Source organism: Pleurodeles waltl, chromosome 9 (assembly GCF_031143425.1).
Source record: "Pleurodeles waltl isolate 20211129_DDA chromosome 9, aPleWal1.hap1.20221129, whole genome shotgun sequence".
NCBI lineage: Eukaryota > Metazoa > Chordata > Amphibia > Caudata > Salamandridae > Pleurodeles > Pleurodeles waltl.
In genome coordinates this window covers 104,382,861-104,406,464 of record NC_090448.1, presented here as the reverse complement: position 1 = coordinate 104,406,464, position 23,604 = coordinate 104,382,861, and positions in this window count along the sequence as shown.

Genomic DNA, 23,604 nt, shown 5'->3' with positions numbered 1-23,604 from the left:
GCGGCTGGGAAATCGACGTACACGGCTGGAGAAACGACACTCGCCATCGCTGACGGAGGCTTCAATGCCGCAACATCGCTGGGAGCAGAAAAGCAACGCGAGCCTACCCCGACCCGAGGTGTTTTGTCCGGATCGACGCATCTCTCTCCTGCGGTGAAAGAAATGACGCACGCTGATCGGACCGGAGAAGGAGCAATGACGCACGACCTTGCTTGTGGGTGAGAAATCGACGCACCGCTTACCCTTTTTGATGCACACTCACTCGTGCGGGTTATTTTGACACGACCCAGGTAAATATTTACGCTAACAGTGTTAGCATTGTGTTTAAAAGAACATGCAGACTGTTTTTGCATTTTAATTAATAACTTGACTTGTGTATGGTGGATTTTTGTCATTTGGTATTGTTTTGTTTAGATAAATATTTTCTGTTTTTCTAAACCTGTGTTGTGTCATTTTGCAGTGTTTTCATTAAGTTACTGTGTGTGTTGGTACAAATACTTTACACCTTGCACTCTGAAGTTAAGCCTGCCTGCTCGTGCCAAGCTACCAAGGGGGTGAGCGGGGGTTAGCTGAGGGCAATTCTCTTTTACCCTGACTATAGTGAGGGTCCTTGCTTAGACAGGGGGTAACCAGACTGCCAACCAAAGACCCCATTTCTAACAGGTGTGAATGGAAAAAAGTGTGTGCATGGTGTTCAATGGGATGGTGAAAAAAGGATGCCTAATCTATGTACCCTACAAAATAAGGTGCTCAGGCTTCATTGTTGTGCATTGCAAATGCAAAGGATTGTGGTCTGTGAAGGGGAGTGTTTTATAGTGTCCTTTGCAGGTGTATCCCATGTGGCAATGTGTCAGCTGTGTGGTTTCAAATTCATCCAATGAGCTGTTGTGTATTACTTTGGTGACCGTGCTCCGCTATGGTTCGGACCGCCATTGGCTGACTGTCATGGCGGTCTGCCACGGCTACTATGTGCTTGTAATAAGGTCAGTGGTTGGTCAGGGTGCTGTCAGTGCTGGAGGTCTGACCGCCTATTTCCAGGCCTCTGTGTCGCTGGTGGTCTGCCTTTGGTTGGTGGTCAGCGACCTTGCCTTTATAACTCATAATAGAGCAGCCTGAAAGCCCGGGAACATGGCGGTCTGGTGGTCCGACCACCAAAATCGTAATGAGGCCCTTAATGATAGAGTGTTTGGGTGTAGGAAGTCAGTGAAGCTTTGCAGGATGTCTTGTTGTTGAAAACTGACAGAGATTGTTGAGAAGTAATTTAACTGCCACATTTTGTGCTGTCTGAAGATATTGTAAGAGATATTGTGGTGCCTGAAGATGCAATGATTTTCCACCGTGCATGCAAGACGTACTAAGATACTGAACTACAATTGTTCAGAAGATAAGGGTAAAGAACCACTTGTCTCAGAGATCTCACCTAGGCAAAGCATTTAGCAGACACTTTTGAAACTTGATGGACTATTCAGCAGTTGTACCAAATCCAAAGTTGTTTTGCTAGTGCCGATGACTTAAGAAGTTGAACAATGCCAGGTTGACCAAGGCCAGATGTGCACCAATTAGGAGACAAACAGGGATTATTGTCAAATAATGTCTGAATTGATGTTGAAATCAATATGACAAGTTGAGTGTTGTCATTATAAGAGAGATTTCAACATCAGTGAGAGAATGAGAGCACCCAGATGCACAGTATGAATATTGGACAGAATGGGGACGAGTGAAGATCCCTGCAAAACACCTTGAGACAAGAAAAACTGATAGAAGCAGAAAGGTGCAATTGAGACTGAATAGGATTAATTTGGATAAAATGAATGGAGTCATTCAAGTGCAAGTTTACAGACCGCAAGATTGAAAAGGGGTTTTTGTGTATCTTATGCAAGACACTATCAAACGCGGCAGCAAGATCTAATAGTATGAAGATGTCAGGTTTATGAGTATACTATGAACGACAGTATCGAACGCTGCAGTATAGTATGAATGTGGCAGTACATCACATTGAGGTTAGTGACTTATTAAATGATCAAGTTGCACCTATATGTGTCAAGGGGAAATGACGTGTGTGGATCAGTGCTAATACTCCTTAGTTTTGGTGCAAATCATGATCTATTAGAATAACCAGACTGGACTTTGCATCAAAAAACTAATGATTACTTGCCCACCAAGGGGAAATATGCTCATTTAAAAAAAGAAATAGAGCAATGCATGTGTGCTACAGTGCACAATACACAGCCAATGTGTGGGAACCTTGTGAGTTTGTCAAGGTATAGGAATTTGTACTGGAAGGGTTTGACTCCAGTTTAATTCCTATGCTAGACAGCACACGCTCTCCTCTTCACCATGGTGTGAAACTGTGCATTGTGCAAGGTAGCTTTGTTTGTACACCAACATTAGGAAGACACCAGGAGTAGGCCAACCTTTGTAGATGTAGTGATGCTTTATGTTTTCCTCATTGTGCAAAGCAGCTCAGTGAAGTTCAATGCTATTTCTTGTGCAAAGTGTGAAAATCTGGGACTTGGGTGCATTCCTGTCCAGAACAGAAAGAATAAACAAGCATTTATGAAAGCCACATTTATGACCTTGCCTGACCTCTTCTCCGAACCCAGTCATCAGCAAATACAGAGCCGTCCTGGGTTTTGAATAAAGGGAGAAATGGTGCGCTCAGGCACCACATTAGTGAAAATAAATCCATGATGATTGCCATGCACAACATTATGGTCAAATCAAAAGAGAGAACAAGTATATATGTAGTAATTTATGTTTTTAGTATTTCTATAGCTTAAACCTAGCGCAAATGTAGCCAAGCGGTAGCAGCACACTGTACGTGGGCAAAGACAAGCAGAAAGTCAGTGAGTAATAGGAGAGGAAGTTGGGTTGCAGGTGGTTGATGCATTGTGATGTTGTGTTCTTTAAAGAGGTGAGTCTTCAACTCTTTCCTAAATTGGAGCAGCTCTGAGGAGGAACTGATGGATACAGGGATGTTTTTAGAGATGTATGGTGGATAGATTAAAAAGAATTGTTGTATTGTTATTTTGATTTGTACATTTGTTAGTCTACAGCCTGATGGAGTCCTGGCTGCTGGCATGCCAGGAACCATCATAGATGTTACCTTGTGTGCAAGGTAAGTGGGGCTACTGAGCCTGGTGGCTTCATAAATGATCCTGCTGGTTTTGAAGAAGGTGAGGGACAGCTAGGGGAGCTAATGGGAGAGAAAGTAGCTCAACAAGCATACAGAGTAGAAGAGAAAAGATAAGACAGCTAGAAAAGGTGAAAGAAAGAGAAGAGCTGGCAATTGTGCATATTTGAGGGGCATAGACCTATTTTTATTTATTGGACTTTGACCCAGAAAAATAAAGGAAAAGGCATAAAACAGGGAAAGAAAGACAAAAAGAGAAAACAGTGGCAAAGGGAGAAAGCAGGGATGAAAATGAACATGGAATAGTGAGATGAAGTGGCAAAGAGAGTATGTCGGTGGATAAGACCAGTATGAGTTTAAATCAACACTATATAGTCTTGCCATTCAGCAATCTAGACATTCGATAACTGCGCTGCTGGGATTCTGAGAAAATGTAAGCTCTGGCAGCAGTTACTTTACAAATTAAGCACTATCTGGCAGGGAGCAAAGTGCACATAAATTTGAGGAGCAGAGAGAGTACTGGAAGTACCAGAAGGGCTGGGAATATAAAAAGTAGAGAACATGTGCCAAAAGGCAGACAGCAGAAAGGAAGTGACCCTAAAAACAGAGAGTGAGTGGGTGAGAGTTGAAGGTATGAGAGAGCATCAGAATAAGGGATGACAAAAAAGAGATTAGGGAGTAGACATAGGGCTTGAAGGATGGGGATGGGTGCACAGAACAGGAATGGGGTACTGGGTGTAAAGGATTAAGCAGGTGTGCAGAGTGGTCTTAGAAAGAAGAGGCAAATTCCAAAATCATCTGCGAAAGCAGCTGCATAAAAAAATGAAAAGTGGGGAGAATGAAGGCAGAGTTAGCAGAGAGGGACATACAACATATGGTCAATGAACAGAAAGGGCAGACAGCATTAGTGGCAAATATGAAAGAAGGAAGAGAGCAGTAGGGTAGCTAAAGGCTTGAGGGTTAAATTGAGGAAAAATCGGATAGGTGGAGGAACAGAAGGACATAGACCATACCGAAAAGCTTGCAGGAAGCACATGAAATATAACAAATAGGGGGCAGATAAGTTAGGGAGCACATAGCAAAATATGAGTAATGGGTGGGGCAGATGAAAAGCGGGAAAAGAACATGGGAAGAGAATACAGTAATTCTACATGATGAGGCAGTGGACAAAATGAACAGCAACAGAGATCAGGGGGATTACAAGGGTAGACGGTGCGGCGTATGAAAGGAGATAGGACAGGGAACATTGAGAAAATGGAGTGAGGGCAGGAAGTATAGACAATATTGAGGAGATGAGGCAGAGAACACAGGAGCAGATATGCTAAAGTGCAGAGAGTGCAGTGTGTACTTGACAAGAGGCAGAAAGGATGGGAACGAAAGTCAGAAAATAGAACAAAGAAGCAAATGCATTTACTCCAGAGGGGGAGGTGTTGGGGGTATGTGCTGCCATGGTTCTGCCTCCTTGGTGCTCATACTGCTGTTTCCTTTGTCAGTGCTCCTGATGCACTTGTCCACTATGGCTCTTTCCCCCTTGGTGCACTTGCCCTCTCAGTGTTCTCTCATTGCTGCTTAAGGTGCTCTCTCTATACTTTGTGGAGAGAAGAGGGTAAAGGCCTGGAGGCAGAGAGCCATTTAGTAACTGAAAGATAAAGGTAGTCTGAAGTATTGATGATTCGGAAATAAAAACATGGATTTTGTGGATGTGGGGTGACTGATTTTCTTTCAGTTGTGATTTTCCTGGGACTTGAGCCAAGCAGAGTCCTTGGAAGAGTAAAAAATGATTTTATAAAGTGATGGCAACTTGAGAGGAAACCAGAGAGGTATGAGATGGGACACATCACAATCTAATCATAGGCAACGCCAGAGGTATGATTGCATACATGTTTGGCCACACAAATGCAAGCCCTTGGACTGTAGCGGGTGGGATGGCTCCCTCAATGAGATGAAACACAGACCAACTGTACGGTACAGTACATTAGCCCAATGAAATGAGATTACGCACCAGGAAGTGGAGGCACTTGCCACCAAACACTGTCTGAGAGGATCGTGATCTGTTGCTGTTTAGAAACATTGAAAGCATGCTGAGTTGGTGTTCTGGAGTGGATTCTGAGCAGCACATCAGTGTATAAGCCTTACAACTACCAGTTAGGTTAATTGAAGTTGAGGGTAGTCTATTTGACCCACTGCCACCTGCTGTGTAGAAGACAATGAGTACTGAGCAGAATCATGTGGAACTCACAATATTCAGAGCCCTCTACGAACTCCTTGATATGAGATGATTTCCAAAAACTGTTACTGTGTTTGCTGGGTAAACAGTTGTGTTGGTGTAGAGAGCCTTGTAAGTGATGAAGCTGATATTGAAGATGATTTCATCTTTCAGGGGAGCCAGTTAAGATCATTTTGTGCGAGGACTGTGTAGTCAGATATCTTCAGTCATGCTGCTGCATGAAGGATATGTTTCAGGAGATATTACAGCTGACAGTGGGAAGCCAGGATTTGGTCAGTTCTTTCTGAATAAGCTGCTTTTGGTTGGTAAGGTAGGATGTGCACCATTGTAGGATTTTGCAAGTGAAGTCCAGGTATGTTTTACAAATGTGGACCAGTGGTGGATGGCCAGCGGTGTCACACGATGTGGAGAGGTTGAGTAGACCAAGGAGCCAAGGGTTGTGGTTTGATTTGTTGGGGAAGTGGGCATTGTCAAAGACTTGGAGAGTGGCTGTTTTATTACTGCATAGTGACCTGAACCACCTATGATACTCTTGAATAAAGTTATTTTTGCTGATGTGCAATTGTAGCTTTGTTGTCACTGCCATTTCAACATTTTCCAACAAATGGGTGGTAGGTTATAGGACAGAAGTTGGCAAGGGCAGTTGTATTTTGTGTAGGTTTTTTCAGCAGGGTGGGGGAACTCTGTCAAGTCATCAGGCTGTCTGGGAAGGCAACCTGGGCTAACACAGCTTTGAAAATATGGAGAAGGAGTGTGAGATCTTCTGCTTGCCAAGACATAATGATGGAGGATGGAAGAAGTTCATCTTTGTCGTATATGGCTTTGAGTGAGTTTTGAAGGTATGTGGGGGAGATGGTGTTGACGTATGACCATTCAGTGATGTTGTGGCTGGGTCTAGGTAATGGTGTGGATGACAAATATGTGAATAGATGGTTGACCATGTTATATCCGACAACTGAGAGTAGGATATTGTGCTCTGAGATGAGATGGACACACTATTTGAAAGTCCTAAGGCTTTGCTGCATTAAATTGGTCTTGTAGTAGGTGCCTTTATCTGTGGTAATGGTGGAACGACAATTGGAGTAGAGTGATTTCTGAATGGAAAGTTCCTCCTGGCCTTTTGCTCTTCCCCACAGATTTTCCTATCTTCATATAACTTGTTTTCTTAGGTAAATTTTTGGGTGCACACGAGTGCTGATGACTTAGGCTTGCAAGCTGAAGTTACAAAGCAGTATAGCATTCTATGGGATTCTTCAGAGTAAAGTTTTAGATGTCAGATGAGTGTTGGCATCTATTGGGGCTGTAACTGATTTGGTATGTTGATTCATTTTTATTAGAGTTTGTCTACATAGATGTCTTCAAGGGAGCTGAAGGTAACGTTCTTCTTTTTCTGCTGACGTTCATGTGGGGGAGCGGCTTGTGTGATGATGAAGAGACAAGGGGAATAAACAGTCCAATCCAAGAGTATGGGACAAGGTAGTGGAAGATGGTGGAAGCGGAAAGGTACCTTTTTTCATTTAGAATGAGTTGGGTTAATAATATGCTGTTTTATTTTGAGGCAGGCTGTTGAATAGACAGTTGAAGGCCTCCTTGGTGGTTTTGGTGCTGAAGTCACCACACAGCTGAAAGTGGTAACCAAAGGTAGAGTGAGGGTGTTGGATGGAGGAAGAATTAATGAGGTCCACTGCATCTTCGATGAAGTCTGTGTGGATTCCAGATGAGATTAATAGAAATTGTTTTATTGGGACAGTGGTAGGAGAGGAGTTCAAAAGTATTTTGGTTTGCAGTTTTAAACACGATTCATGGCCGTGTTGACTTCAGTATGACAGTGAGTGCCAATCCAATTTACAGATGCTGTCAGAGTGTTAGATGCTTAATGTAGAGCCAAGCAAGACTTCAAGAAAGTGTCTCGAGGATGATATGAACAAGGTGCACTGATGAAAAGAAGCATCTAGATTGTGCTGTGTGATGGTGGTGATTTCACGGCTGTGCATTATTGCTCATTGTAAATTGATGGATATGAGTGATGTGTGTATTTTTGTAAGAAGTAGGTGGAAGAGTCTGCTGGTATTAGATGTGTGAGTATGGTGAGTGTGTTTATGTGGTCTTAGTTTGAGAATGAGTATGTCATGTGTGGTTGTGTTTCAGAGACATTATTATGGGTCACTTGCCTCGGCAGCAGGCGTCCTGAGACAAGGTGCACGCCTGTTTGTATTTTGCTTGGGTTGCCTGGATGAAGGACACCATGGGGACAGGACTTTGAAGGCTTAGTGGCAAAATTCAGTGATGTCACTTCCTATTGAGATGGATGCTGGGAAATATGGGTATGCCTTCTTGTTGACATGGATGTTGAAAAATGAAGTCTGCTTATGTAGCTTCTTTCAAAGTTCGTGTTGGAAGGAAACCAGTGCTGTCACTTCTTGCGCAGAAGGAAGTTGGCAGATGCACTGATATTGCGCCTCATTGAGAATGATGCAGAGAAATCAAGAAATACCTTCTTGTTGAAGCAAGACTGTGAAATAAAGTCTCTGTTCTTAGATTTTAAACATGGCAAAATAGCCCAAAAAAGTAACCTGTTTGTCTAATTTTTGCCATGGTGCGGAATTTCAAAAAGGAAATCCCATTTGCTTAATTTCCCAATTGTGCAAGCTGCCAACATAATAGAAATAAAAGTTAATGTTAGTGCCTCTTAGAGGGTCTTTCTAGAAAATATTCATTCAAGGTACAACAATTAATTTGTTATTTCCCTGTAACCAGTGTATTACTTTGGTAATCTCTGCCTTGCTTATCATGTGGGCAAAATGCTTTCTAATCTATAATTGTATTACTGTTGAGTCATCTGAAACAGAAATGTGCTATCACTTTTGAAACGGGAGGCATAGAGAAGCTGGCAATTGATTTATCTGTTTATTTGGTCTGCTTTTGCAACCACTATTTTATTTCTGACGGTGGCAATGTTTTGCTGCTACTCCTGTGCTACTTCCTGTGTCCTCTTTCCTACATTAACCCTTTCTCTTCTAGGCTCCACCCCTCCCATTTGTAAAACCTTTTTTTAGTTATTTGGGATAATTTGCATTTAGGCTTCGAAAACCTATTTCCACATAAGCTATCCTGAGGATTCTATAGGTACCCAGGGTTTGTGGACTCCCCTCGAGGTGAACTAGAAATTTACTAAAATATAGCTAATTTTTATTTTTTGGGAAAAAATGTGCTGCAGAATAAAATGTATTTTTTTCCCTGTAATTGGCATCAACAAAAGGTTTGTGGTGCTAAGATCACAGTTTTCCCAGCTTTGAGGAATAAGCAGACTTGATTCAGAAAACCATTTTTCTTACCACAGTTTTAACATTTTATTGGGAGATAGCACATTGCTCAGATTTTTTTATGCTGTCAAGATCCTTCCAGTTTGTGGTGGAAACATGTGTGAAGCTCATGGTTCATCCTGGAAAGCTTTACATTTGTGAAAACTAGAGAAAATCTAAATTCACCCTGGATCATCTGTGTAGACCCTTCAAGGTGTTCCCAAAGAAACTAAAGGCCTGATTTAGATGTTGGTGGTCGGACTGCAAGACCCGCCGTATTTAGCGGATTGAGTGGCAATATTTTGCTGATGAAGTGAGATGGCGGCAGAACTCAATGGACTTCGTACAATGGCAGGGATTTTGGAAAAGAGGTAAGTGACATATACACACACACTGTCCCTTAGCTGTATGTGGACCCCTGCACTACACAACACACTACATACACACAATAACACATTGATATTCCAACACAACACAATGTGTAAATGGCAAAAACACATTGACATACATCTGTGATACAACACACACACACACCATTGACACTGCCCCCTCACACAACCCAACCACAACAACCAACACAACTACATACTCAGCTACACAAACACACACAAGCACAACTACTCAGAGCATGACAGCGCTCCCCACACAACAACACTCACCTGAATACACAACATCGATCTCACATGCAAGTGACACATATACAGATGCAACCATGCCACGCACTCTAGCACCCTCCATCTCAACCAGCCAATCCACCCCACTTCCCCCCAATCTGCCAACTCTGAAGTAGAGGTTGGATCACCACTTTTTCTTAGCACTAAGGCACATCCAAATCTACATGGTGGGAAAGGTGTCTGAGTTTCCGTAATCAGCCATTGTTCCCTGTGGTGTCAGTGATGCAGGCAGTGTTTCTTGGTGGAGACAGCAGTTTCAATGGAGGCTTTCGTCTATGTAACCAACACCTAAATATGTTGGGCAGACCATTGCAGCGGCGGACGGGTTTTCAGTTGAAAAGTTGACAGCAGGACTATTACTACCAACATCCAACCCAGTCCACAAGTGTTGAAATAAAATAATATTGAAAATTAGGAAGGAAAAACATCCATTTGTAACAATATTTTTATTTGTAACTTCTCATCATGATGGATGATTTACAAAAGCAATATACCATTACATCTGCTAGACCCTTTTGGTTGTGAGGATACCTAGAGCCAATAATGGAGCTGCACCTTGGAATGCTTTTTCATTGAGCAGCACGTATAGAGCAAGTCAAACTGTAAAATATAAAGGGCCAGATATAAAGAAAATTGGCGCAATGTGGTGCTGTGCCAAAATTGTCAACGGCGTGCTGCATCACTTTAGAAACAGAGGGATGAACTGTATTTCAGGGAATACAGCGCACCCCTGCGTTTCCCCCTGCGCTGGCGCTAAATTTAGCTGCCAGCGCCAACCCAGGCATCCTTGCACCATCGTACAAGGATGTCTGTGTTGAGGGCTGTGATTGTTTATGTGCGGGAAGGTGTCCCTTCCTGCACATAAACAATCACTAATGGCATTTTGGCACTTCTGTGTGTGCTGCACAATTCGCTGCCACCACCAATGAAGGCATGTCAACCTGGGCCCATGGGGGCAGCACCAGTGCTCCCAGCCTGGGTAGGTGCCAAAGTAGCCTGGAGCTGTCCTCAGCACACAACCCATTGGGATAAACGTGTTTCCTACTGAGATAAACTCTATTCTTTCAGCAGGGGGGTGCATATTTTTTCACTGTAGTTTTCCAATTTTATCTCAAATGTTGTTGCCTTTAAGGCCTGTATTGTATTTAAAAATGAAATCAAGTATCAAGGGGCAGATTTATGGAATGTGGCACTGCACTGAGTGCACAATTATCTAGGCAAACCTCTCCTGAAAGGAGTACCACTGCTTAAGTTTTTCAGGGCTGTCCAATTGGGTAAAACCTATTTACCTGTCCAGATACCCCAGGCACACCTTGGCACATCATCCATATTAACCATAGCTTTCACCCTCATAAGATTGGAGTGAGTTATACCCAGTGTCAGCAAGCAGCAAGGGGGTAAATGGAGGATGATGTGAGGGTTAGCTATATAGGGGCTCATTCCGACCCCGGCGGTCAAGGACCGCCGGGGCCGGGGATGCGGGAGCACCGCCAACAGGCTGGCGGTGCCCCGCAGGGCATTCTGACCGCGGCGGTTTGGCCGCGGTCAGACCAGGAAAACCGGCAGTCTCCCGCCGGTTTTCCGCTGCCCTGGGAATCCCCCATGGCGGCGCAGCTTGATGCGCCGCCATGGGGGATTCCGACCCCCTCACCGCCATCCTGTTCCTGGCGGTTCCGACTGCCAGGAACAGGATGGCGGTGAGGGGTGTCGTGGGGCCCCTGGGGGCCCCTGCAGTGCCCATGCCAATGGCATGGGCACTGCAGGGGCCCCCGTAAGAGGGCCCCACTTTGAATTCCAGTGTCTGCTTAGCAGACACGGGAATTCGTGACGGATGCAACTGCACCCGTCGCACCTTCCCACTCCGCCGGCTCCATTCGGAGCCGGCTTCCTCGTGGGAAGGGGTTTCCCGCTGGGCTGGCGGGCGGCCTGCTGGCAGTCGCCCGCCAGCCCAGTGGGAAAGCCAGAATGGCCTCTGCGGTCTTTCGACCGCGGAGCGGCCATATGGCGGTTCCCTCCAGGCGGGCGGCACCCGCCGCCCGCCGGGGTCTGAATGACCCCCATAGTCTCTAGGTTAACCCAAAAGATAGAGACTCATGAGGAGTTTTCTGACACTGAGATTAGAATGGTAGAATTAGATGGTGTGCATGAATGAAATGGTGAGTTCACAAACTAGGGGGCAGACTTTTTGGCCAAGGGCAGCGTAGCAAGTCACCTTGCTGTGCTGCAATGAGTCAAAGGGACCGGGCAGTAATGCACTGTATATATGCAATACAGCATATGCCTGTCCTTTTCCTCTGCACTGGTACCGTTTTGGCTGCCTAGCGCCATCATAGGCTCCTTTGCACCATGGTGCAAGGGTGTCTGTATTGTAGTCAGGATTGTTTTCGTGCAGAAATGAGCACCACATAATAAGAGAAGAAAATGAGGAGAAATCACATTTTTTCTCCTTATTGCACCTCTCCTGTGGTGGCGTAAGGGTCTTCCACATCCCCAGGTTTACATGGCCTTGTAAAGCTGGGGATGTCTCAAAATCCATGGGTGTTGCAAATGAACACCCACCACAATGCCCTTGGAATACCTCCCTAATTCAGAGTAAGGCAAAACAATGATTTGCACTGTCTTGCCTTACTCCATGTCTCTGAGGAGACTGAAAGCCATGCAAAGTGGATTTGCGTTGCCTCATAGATATGGTTGAAAGATTTGCACTGCCATTGAGTCACTTTTGTTGCAAAGTGATGCAATGGTGGCGAAAGCCTCTCATAAGTATGCCCTTGCATTTATTTTAGTACTTCATGTAGTTCTAGGTAGTACAGCTCATTAATTATTAAGTGCTATCAACAAACCTATGTGCAGAGACCTCCACCTCTGATATCTTTCCTTGCAGAGATCTAAGACAAAGTGGTGTAGATCTCTTTACACATGAGTATATCATTTACATATAAATGTGGGAGAAAGTGGAGAATGGTAGTGAAATGGGGAAATATCACTCAACCATCGAGTTTATGGAAATGTAAGGAGGGTTTTCAGCAGAACATGCTAATATGAACACACAACCCCAAAAAAGTAAAATCATTGCTATTCACCAGATTCACTTTTAAATTTACTATGGCCCTAAAAGCCAGATAAAAAAGGGTTAATGTAAGTGTAAAAGCAAGTCTAGCACCACATGTGGCCACTCACACGTATCCCAAAACAATGCCATAGAACATAATGGAGGCAAAGGACTAAAAATAATACCACACAGGAAATAATGTTCAAATAACTAAATTATTTCAACTTTTAAATTATATGTAAATATTCACAAAAAAAACAAAGGATGTAATAGTTAGGAAATACAATTAAAAACAACATAGAAATTCACTTAAAAAAACAAAGGTTACAGGGACATTATAGTAAAGTTCACATTTTAAACATACAAAACTACAGAAATTCATGTGTTATAGTTAGAGTTGTCTCAAGTAACTATAACTCATGGCCTAAGGTAACTATAACAACCCACCCTGCCATGCACAGTTCTTTTGTCAAAAATGTTACTACAAATATTTCCTTCTTATTATCAATTATGTTATCAAAGATGTCATGAGTGCCGTAATTTCTGGGGTAATTAGCAGTGCATGGCAAGGTCACGAGTTATAGTTACCTTAGGGTGCGATTTCGGATTGCTCTTTAAATAAAAGTTTATTTTTGCATACAGAGTGCTGTCCATATATGTATATATATATATATATATATATATATATATATATATATATATATATATATATATATATATAACTAACGAATGCCAGAAACCCGAGGCTGCAGTAACGGTGGCGGTCCGAGCATGGATCTGGCTCACCACAAACATTCCGAACTTTCTCCAACAATTATTTCGAAGAATGCTCGAACACAAAATGAAGTCCAAAAAGATTATGGGGGTTATTACAACTTTGGAGGAGGTGTTAATCCATCCCAAAAGTGATGGTAAAGTGACGGATATACCACCAGCCGTATTACGAGTCCATTATATCCTATGGAACTCGTAATACGGCTGGTGGTATATCCATCACTTTACCATCACTTTTGGGACGGATTAACATCTCCTCCAAAGTTGTAATAACCCCCTAAATATTTAAATACAAAATGTCTCCTCACATACAATGCGTTTCAGCCGTAGCCTTGTTCACGTACAAACTGATGCTTCACTACACATGTTAAATGCCCTTGCCAAACAATTAACACAAACAAAGGACTACACAACACAATACCTGGCAATCCACAGATACCATGGGGCATATTTATACTCCGTTTGCGCCGAATTTGCGTCGTTTTTTTCGACGCAAATTTGACGCAAAACTAACTCCATATTTATACTTTGCCGTTAGACGCGTCTAGCGCCAAAGTTCATGGAGTTAGCGTCATTTTTTTGCGTGAACACCTTCCTTGCGTTAATGATATGCAAGGTAGGCGTTACCGTCTTAAAAAATGACTCCGATGCATATGCGTCGTATTTATACTCCCGGGCAAAAATGACACCCGGGAGTGGGCGGGACTAAAAAACCTGCATTTGCGCCGGATTTTAGCACCTGGGTCAGGGCAGGCGTTAAGGGACCTGTGGGCTCAGAATGAGCCCAGAGGTGCACTCCCAAGCCCCCAGGGACATCCCCTGCTACCCTTGCCCACTCCATGAGGACACCCAAGGATGGAGGGACCCATCCCAGGGAAGAAAAGGTAAGTTGTGGTAAGTATTTTTTTTTTATTTTTTTTTTGGCATAGGGGTGCCTGATTTGTGCCCCCCTACATGCCAGTATGCCCAATGACCATGCCCAGGGGACAGAAGTCCCCTGGGCATGTCCATTGGGCAAGGGGGCATGACTCCTGTCTTTGCTAAGACAGGAGTCATGTTAATGGCGTCTGGGCGCCCAAATAAAATGGCGCAAATCGGGTTAAGACGATTTTTTTGCCTCAGCCTGACTTGCCCCATTTTTGGACGCCCAAACGCCATTTTTCCCTACGCCGGCGCTGCCTGGTGTACGTGTTTTTTTTTTCACGCACACCAGGCAGCGCCGGTCGGCTAACGCCGGCTAACGCCATTCAATAAATACGGCGCCCGCATGGCGCTTCAGAATGGCGTTAGCCGGCGCTAATTTTTTTGGCGCAAAACTGCGTTAGCACAGTTTTGCGTCAAAAAGTATAAATATGGGCCCATGTGCGCCATATTTGAATGTCCAAGTATATATCTTGTAGTATGTGTACCTCGTAGCTAACCAATATCATAATACTATTTCTCTTTGTATTTGACAATGCAATTAATTCAATTTATAGCACTTTACCCATGATGTAAAATATGGTAAAATGATTTCAAGCAAATCTTCACACTATAACTACTGACTTACTCGCCAAATAACACCACCTAATTTTATGATTCTGTGATGCCTATACAAATATTACTACACAGACACAACCTTATACTGTAATACCCATATTCCATGTTGACATGTGTACTGCCCCAGACCCACAAATAAGCATATATAAATACCCAATGTAAAAATCTTGAACACATAGGGGGTCATTACAACCCTGGCGGACGGTGTTAAAGCGGCGGTAATACCGCAAACAAGCCGGCGGACAAAAAAAGGGAATCATGACCCTGGCGGAAACCGCCAACAAAGACAGCCACTTTAACACACCGCTCGCCACGGCGGTACAGACAAACAGCGCGGCGGTCACCGCCAACAGGCAGGCGGGAGACAATGTACCGCCCACAGTATTACAACCTACCAATCCGCCACCTTTTCCGGGGCGGATTCACCGTGGATAAAAACACTGCGGAAACAGCTTTTTCTATGGGAAACCGCTCACCTCAACACATCCCACGAGGAAGGAGGACACCATGGAGCCGGAATTACAAATACTCCCTGCCCTTGTCTTTCTGCTCCTCTACGTCCAACAGCTACGTAGGCACCGAAGACACCGGTGAGTACTGCACCTACGACACAGGGGAGGGGGGAGGCAAAAGTTAGGGGGACACCCACCAAACACCCCCACCCCCACCCTCGCATATTACAACATACACACCAATGCATCCACAATAAATCACAGTAATAACCCACAATCCCCCCGGAAGAATGAATAGACAATGCGAAATTCGGTCAAACAATGTAATGTGCCAATATACATGTCATACAAAAATATACAGATATATATTTCAAATTCACTCATAATTATAGATACAATACGAGAAGTAGTGCAGATATGTACACAACAATGTCCGTGCACCAACAGTCCAAAAATGCATGGGCGAGGCCCACAAACGATACCTGACCACTATCGGAGAGAACACTGCCGTGGCATCAGATCAAAATAATACAGGCACCTCAGGGAGAAGGGAAGGAGGGGCACCTCAACCAGATGAATGCAAAGCCAGATCCACGACGGGGCTCCATGCCCATTGATGTATCCTGGGGAGTGCAAAGCCACAGTCTCACAAGTCTCTACAGTGGGTGGCTTGCCCACTGTGCCATCCTGGGGAGTGCAAAGCCACAGTCTCACAAGTCTCTACAGTGGGTGGCTTGCCCACTGTGCCATCCTGGGGAGTGCAAAGCCACAGTCTCACAAGTCTCTACAGTGGGTGGGTTGCCCACTGTGCCATCCTGGGGAGTGCAAAGCCACAGTCTCAAGTCTCTACAGTGGGTGGGTTGCCCACTGTGCCATCCTGGGGAGTGCAAAGCCACAGTCTCTCAAGTAGATGCACTTCTCTACTGGTACTGTGTGGGACTGGTGTCCAGACTGGATGAGTCTCCCCGTGAAACTTCATGTCCTGTCACTGTCCCAGCTGCACATGTGATAAGGATGCCTGATGTGGCGGCCTTTTCATTCCTACACGGTGCTTGCCCTGTTCAGCGGTGTTTTGCCATGGCGGTTCAGGACTGTTCAGCGGTGCTTTGCCATGGCTGTCTTTGCCCTGTTCAGCGGTGCTTTGTCATGGCGGTTCAGGACTGTTCAGCGGTCTTCACCATGGCGGTCTTTGCCCTGTTCAGCGGTCTTCACCATGGCGGTGTTTGCCCTGTTCAGCGGTCTTCACCATGGCGGTCTTTGCCCTGTTCAGCGGTGCTTTGCCATGGCAGTCTTTGCTCTGTTCAGCGGTCTTCACCATGGCGGTCTTTGCCCTGTTCAGCGGTGCCTTGCCATGGCGGTTCAGGACTGTTCAGCGGTGCTTTGCCATGGCGGTTCAGGACTGTTCAGCGGTGCTTTGCCATGGCGGTCTTTGCCCTGTTCAGCGGTCTTCACCATGGCGGTATTTGCCCTGTTCAGCGGTGCTTTGCCATGGCGGTTCAGGACTGTTCAGCGGTGCTTTGCCATGGTGGTCTTTGCCCTGTTCAGCGGTCTTCACCATGGCGGTCTTTGCCCTGTTCAGCGGTGCTTTGCCATGGCGGTTCTGATACGGACATTGGTGTGTGGCATGACGTTCTCTACACTGGGCATTGGAGTGGGGCATGACGTTCTCTACACTGGGCATTGGTGTGTGGCATGACATTCTCTACACTGGGCATTGGTGTGTGGCATGACGTTCCTTCATTGCCCAGCGGGGCTGTGGCAGGCGGGGCCCTCCTGGGCTGTGACTCTGGCGGTGGTCTCTGGACCAGTGACGATACTTGGGCCCTCCTGGGCTGTGACTCCGGCGGGGGTCTCTGGACCAGTGACGATACTTGGGCCCTCCTGGGCTGTGACTCCGGCGGTGGTCTCTGGACCAGTGACGATACTTGGGCCCTCCTGGGCTGTGACTCCGGTGGTGGTCTCTGGACCAGTGACGATACTTGGGCCCTCCTGGGCTGTGACTCCGGCGGTGGACTCTGGACCAGTGAGGATACTTGGGTCCTCCTGGGCTGTGACTCTGGCGGTGGTCTCTGGACCAGTGACAACGGTGCTGGCGGTTGTGTCTGGTCCGCCGGAAATGATGGCGCACTTCTCCGCCGTTACACTCACAAGAGGCTGGGCAGACTTCCTCTGGACCTTCCCCACCTTTGGTGGAGTCACAGCTGACTCACCAATCCCCTTCGAACCCATGTCAGTTGTTTTCCCACCAGGAGTCTTAACATGGTCCCGTCGTCCACTCTCCAATTTCAGAGCCTTTACAGGGGGTGGGCTGCCAGTGCCTTGGCTCCGGGTCCTACTGCCTGCCCTAGTGGCCGGTGCACTCCACAAGCCTTGAACACGCACCACTGGTATTGGAGGCTTTTTGGCTGAGGTGCTACGACGGGACTGCTCAATTGGAGGGGGGGGTGGGGGCAAAAAGGTCAATTTTACAGAGGGACAGTTTCTGACGAACACTGGGATGAGTAGCTGGAGGGGGTCTGGGAGTGGAGGAAGAGGAGGTGGTTGTTGGAGGTGTCACTTTAGCTGTTTTGGGTGCAGGTGCGGGTACTGGAGGCTGTCGTGAGGTGGATGGATGTTGGGTGAGTGATTGCTGGCGTTTGTGTACTTTGGGAGGGGGCGTCACAGACACACTGGGAGAGGACACAGGGGACGTGTAAATGGCAGTGGGGGTGGTGAGTGCAGGTGAGCGGCATGGGGTGCTGGGTCTCCTTGTGCGACTCATGGTGCCTGTAGATGTGGTGCATGCAGGTGTGTGTGTAGACGAGACTGGGAGGGAGGAGGGAGAAGAGGAGGAGGGGGACACAGTGAAGACAGTGGATGTTGCTGTGTCTGTATGGGTGTGATGCTTGTGTGAGTGCCTGTGGGATGTGTGGTGCCTATGTTTGCTTGAGCTACTTTTGTGTGTTGACTTGTGTGCATGCTGGTCTGTAGGTGTGCATGGGATGGGTGGGGTACAGGGGATTGGGTCTGGATGGAGGAAGTTGGAGGTGGGAGGCTATACACAGGGACAATGGCTGCCATCAGTGCTGAGGCCAGAGATTGCAGGGTTCGCTGAAGGACAGCCTGACCAGAATGAATGCCCTCCAGGAATGCATTACCGTGTTGCAACTCTCGTTCTACACCCTGAATGGCATTCACAATGGTAGACTGCCCAACAGTGAGTGACCTGAGGAGGTCAATGGCCTCCTCACTGATGGCAGCAGGGGTGACAGGGGCAGGGCCTGAGGTGCCTGGGGCGAAGGTGATGCCCACCCTCCTGGGTGAGCGGGCACGGGGCGAACGCTGAGGGGCTGCTGGGAGGGTGGTGCTGGTAGGGGAGGTGGCTGCTGTACCTGTTGAAGTGGGGGGCACAGATGGTGCCGCCACAACAGGGGTTGGTGATCCGGTGGCCGACGTGAAGCTCCCCTCGCCCTCGGTCCCACTGGCGCATTCAGAGTCCGTGGTGTGGCCCTCCATGGCCATGTGGGATGCAGCTCCCTCGTGCTCCGGTGCCACTGTACCTCCGCCTGTTGATGCTGATGTACAAAAGGACAGGGAGAGCAGGAAAAGGGGGGGGAGACAGAAGAAAGAGAGTTTTAGTGCATGGCATTCCGCTACCGTTGGTGGACATGACAGACGCAGCAGCCCCCTGCATAACGCCTTGCGCCTGCACTCTGCACATGCAATTTCTGGATTATGGCCTACATGGCAATGGTAGACATCTGCGCACATGGATGCCACAGGGGCAACTATACCTCGACTTGGCACTCTGCTGAGGTGGGGTTGAGTGCCACATGGCCTACATTACGGAGGGGCCTTGACTACCTAACTCGCCCTGGCCTAGGGACACCCAATGCCCACCTCCCCCACCCAGACACCTTCACTGCACGCAAAGTCAGTAGAATGAGGTTGTACTCACCCCCTTGTGTCTGCTGTGATGTCCTCAAGCGCCCATCCAACCCTGGGGAGGCCACCGCCAGGATCCGGAACATCAGAGGGTTCATGGTGCGACGGGCACCCCTCCCACGTTGGGAGGCCATCCCAAGCTGAGCCTCCACCGTCTTCTTGCTGCAGCGGCGAATGTCCTCCCATCTCTTCCGGCAGTGGGTGCCCCGTCTCTGGTGGGGCCCCAGGGTCCGGACCTCCTTGGCAATGGCACACCAAATGTCCCTCTTCTGGTGGGCGCTGACCTACATGACATGCACAAGGGAAGAGAAACAGTCATTACCAACTGCACCGTCGTTGTGAGTGGCCCCCTCCCTACTCTGGCCATGTGGCCCATTCATTCCCATGCATTAATGTTCAATGAACTCTGCCCCCTTCCCACTTCCACCCAGCCCTCTCCACCCAGGCCTAGCCCATACAACGTGCTCGCTGTGTACTGACCTGTTGGTCTGGAGGACCGTAGAGTAGCGTGTACTGGGAGAGGACCCCTTCCACAAGTTTCTCCAACTCCTGTACAGTGAAGGCAGGGGCCCTCTCCCCAGATGCAGCAGCCATCGTCGCTTCCAGACCGAGGTCACAGCAGCACTAGCAGTGGAGGTCCTCTCCTGTCGAAGGTCAGGTATCTAGTGATTGAACAGATAGAAAATGGCGGTGACGTCCGCGGCAGTGAGGTCCGCGGCGGTGCGCATCATCACCGCCAGCGCACCTGTTCATTGGCTCCTGGGACCCATAGGGTCCAATGTTAACCAATGCAGCATTGTGCCATGGTCTACGACCGCCTACCGCGACGGTGTGCAATGCCAGCGCAGTTACCCCACAATCCCATTGTCCCACTTTAGAGGTCAGGCAGACGCCATTTCAGGGGCCCACATGGCTTCATTAACTTCTGCGTCACACATAGCTAGGCCTACACTCAACACACATACAGGAAGGGTTTTGTGTCTGGTGTAGTCTTGTGTGTAACTGTCGGTACATACCTGGAGGAATAGTGACTGGTTCTTCGCTGTTGACCTTCGTAGGCACCGTCAGCTGGGACATATAAGAAGAAGGTGGAATCCTCCGGTGCACCGACCGCTGGTGGACCTGTTGACAATGGAAGAAAGACATGTCATCATCACCTACCGGTTTGACCGTGCAACTATCCAGGAACTGTGTACCCAGTTGGAGCCAGACCTGATGTCACCAATCCGCCATCCGACAGGAATCCCCCCTGACGTGCAGGTGCTGTCAGTGCTCCATTTCCTTGCAAGTGGGACATTTCAGACTACTGTGGCCATGGCATCAGGGATGTCCCAGCCTATGTTTTCCAACGTGTTGTCCAGAGTGTTGTCTGCCCTGCTGAAACACGTAAGGAGATACATCATTTTCCCTGAGGCGGAGGATTTGCCTACAGTGAAAGGTGACTTCTATGCCCTTGGACATATCCCCAACGTCATAGGTGCTATGGATGGTACCCATGTAGCTCTGGTCCCCCCCCACAGGAGTGAACAGGTGTACAGGAACCGGAAGAATTATCATTCGATGAATGTCCAGATGGTCTGTTTGGCAGACCAGTACATCTCCCAAGTAAATGCTATGTTCCCTGGCTCTGTGCATTACGCCTACATCCTGCGGAATAGCAGCATCCATGATATGATGGGTCAACTCCAGAGGCACCGTGTATGGGGGACTCTGGTTACCCCAACCTTTCCTGGCTATTGACCCCAGTGAGGAATCCCAGGACCAGGGCAGGACCAGGGCAGAGGAACGGTACAATGAGGCCCATGGGCGGACTATGAGGGTGATCGAACGCACCTTCGGCCTCCTGAAGGCCAGGTTCAGGTGCCTCCATATGACAGGTGGATCCCTATTCTACTCACCGAAGAAGGTGTGCGACATCATCATCGCCTGCTCCATGCTCCATAATTTGGCTTTGCGACGCCAGGTGCCTTTTCTGCAGGAGGATGATCCAGATGACGGTGTTGTAGCAGCTGTGGTGCCTGTGGAGCCTGTGGACAGTGATGAGAATGAAGCTGAGGAAGAAGAAAACGACAACAGGGAGTCTGGCATACAGCAATATTTCCAGTGACACACAGGTGAGAACATTTTCAGGTTTAACATTACATTAACTTTCACACGTCTACCTCTATCCTGTTCCTCCATTTCAATCACTATTTGTTAACTGAGTTGTACCCTTCAATTTCAGTTTCACAGGTGTGGTACCCTACGTGTCAACTGTTTGTATCCTTCATGCGCTTGTGATGTGTGACATAGGTATGTTAGCCTTACAATGGTACAGCCATTATGACACTGTCATTGTAATACAAAGTACCAAATCATAGACTGACTCCAGATTGTTTTGTGTTTCAAGGGTGTTTATTTAAGTGCTCAAAATAATGAAGCGGGATTGTAAAATGGTGATGGGGGATGGTGGAGGAATGTCCATGGCAGAGTCCAGTCTATTAGTCTCACAGGTGCACTGCCCATCTGGGCATAGGAAGTGGAGCTGGGGCAGTTCGACTATGGACAGGGTAACAAAATGGGACAGTGGGAGGACAATCATGGTGGTATTATTTCCTGGCGGGGTCTTGCCATCTTGCTCTGTCCTGTTCCTGGATCTCAGGGACCGCTTGCGTGGTGGTTGTCCGTCTGCAGGGGATGGGGTGCTTGTGTGGTGGTCCTGTGGCAGGGCGTCGTGTCCACTAGCGCCGGCGGAGGTGGTGGGCAGTTCATCGTCCTGGCTAGTGTCAGGGGCCCCTTGGAGTGCCACGGTGTCCCTCAAGGTCTGCTGTATGTCCCTTCAGCACTCCTACGATGGTGCCCAGGGCGGAGCCGATGGTCCTCAGCTCCTCCCTGAACCCCATATATTTCTCCTCCTGCAGGCGCAGGGTCTCCTGCAACTTGTCCAGGACCGTGGCCATCGTCTCCTGGGACTGGTGGTATGCTCCCATGATGGAGGATAGGGCCTCGTGGAGAGTGGGTTCCCTTGGCCTGTCTGCCCCCTGTCGCACAGCAGCCCTCCCAGTTCCCCTATGTTCCTGTGCCTCCGTCCCCTGGACTGTGTGCCCACTACCACTGCCCCCAGGTCCCTGTTGTTGTTGGGGTGGTGGGTTACCCTGGGTGCCCTGTAGTGGTGGACACACCGCTGATTGACCTGTCCTGGGTAGGGAGGTTTGGGCCCGCTGGGTGGGTGCTGTGCTGGTGTTACCAGAGGGTGGAAGGACGGTGTTGGGCTGTGCCTGTGCAAGGGGAACCAACTGTCCTGAGGCCCACGATGGTCCGGGCTGGTCATCAAGATCCAGTAGGGCAGAGCTGCTCTCGTCACTGTGGGCCTCTTCTGTGGGTGGAGTGGTGTTGTCTGGACCCTCTGGTGTGGTAACGGTCCTTCGGGTTCCTGCAGGGGTATAAGAGCATGATTATTGCATGTGTGTCTGTAATGGCGTGCAATGGGTGGGTGTGCGTGTACCCCAGTGCAAGCATTCCTGTGTGGAGGCTTGTGTGATGATGGTTGGGGGGTTGTTATGGGTATGTGCAGTGAGCATGCTTTAGTGAGGGGTGTCCATGCTTAGTTGTGTCATGCAGGGCTTGGTGTTGGGATGGGTGGTTAGTGTTATGGGTAGATTAGTGAGGATTTTGAGTGATAAGGGAGGGTGTGAGGGTGGGGGTGTGTGATAGCATGCAGGGAGGGTGGGGGATATGATAGTTGAGATTTGACTTACCAGTGTCCCATCCTCCACCGACTCCTCCGAGGCCCTCAGGATGCAAGATGGTCAAGACTTGCTCCTCCAATGTTGTTAGTTGTGGGGAAGGAGGTGGGGGTCCGCCGCCAGTCTGCTGCTGCACCGCGATGTTGTGCCTGGAGACCGTGGAACGCACCTTCCCCCGTAGGTCGTTCCACCTCTTCCTGATGTCCTCCCTATTTCTTGGGTGCTATCCACTATTCTGCGCCATAACTCCATCTTCCTGGCTATTGATGTGTGCTGTACCTGTGATCCGAATAGCTGTGGCTCTACCCGGACGATTTCCTCCACCATGACCCTGAGCTCCTCCTCGGAGAAGTGGGGGTGTCTTTGGCGTGCCATGGGGTGGTGTGGGTGAGGTGTGGGGTGGTGTATGTGGTGATGGTTATGGTGAGTGTAGTGGTTTGTGGTGTTTTGTGCGTGAATGTTGTGTGGGTGATGGTGTTGTGTGCCTCTGTGTAGTGGGGTTGTCTATTCTGTGCTCTCTCTCTGTCGCCTTTGTGTCGAATTTTTTGTCGTAGGGGTTTGTGGGTGATGTGGGTGTGTGTTTTATATTGTATTGGGTGTGTGGGAGTGTTGTTTGTATGTGTATCATGTGTGTGTATTTGTAATTGTCCAATGTGGCGGTGTTTTGTAGATGTGTGTGTATGTTGAGCGCGGCGTTGTGTACCGCCAATGGAATACCGCGGTTGATAGACCGCCGCGTGGATTCGTGGGTCGTAATAGCATGGGCGTGTTTCTGTTGGCGTGGAGGTGGAGGATTTGTTTC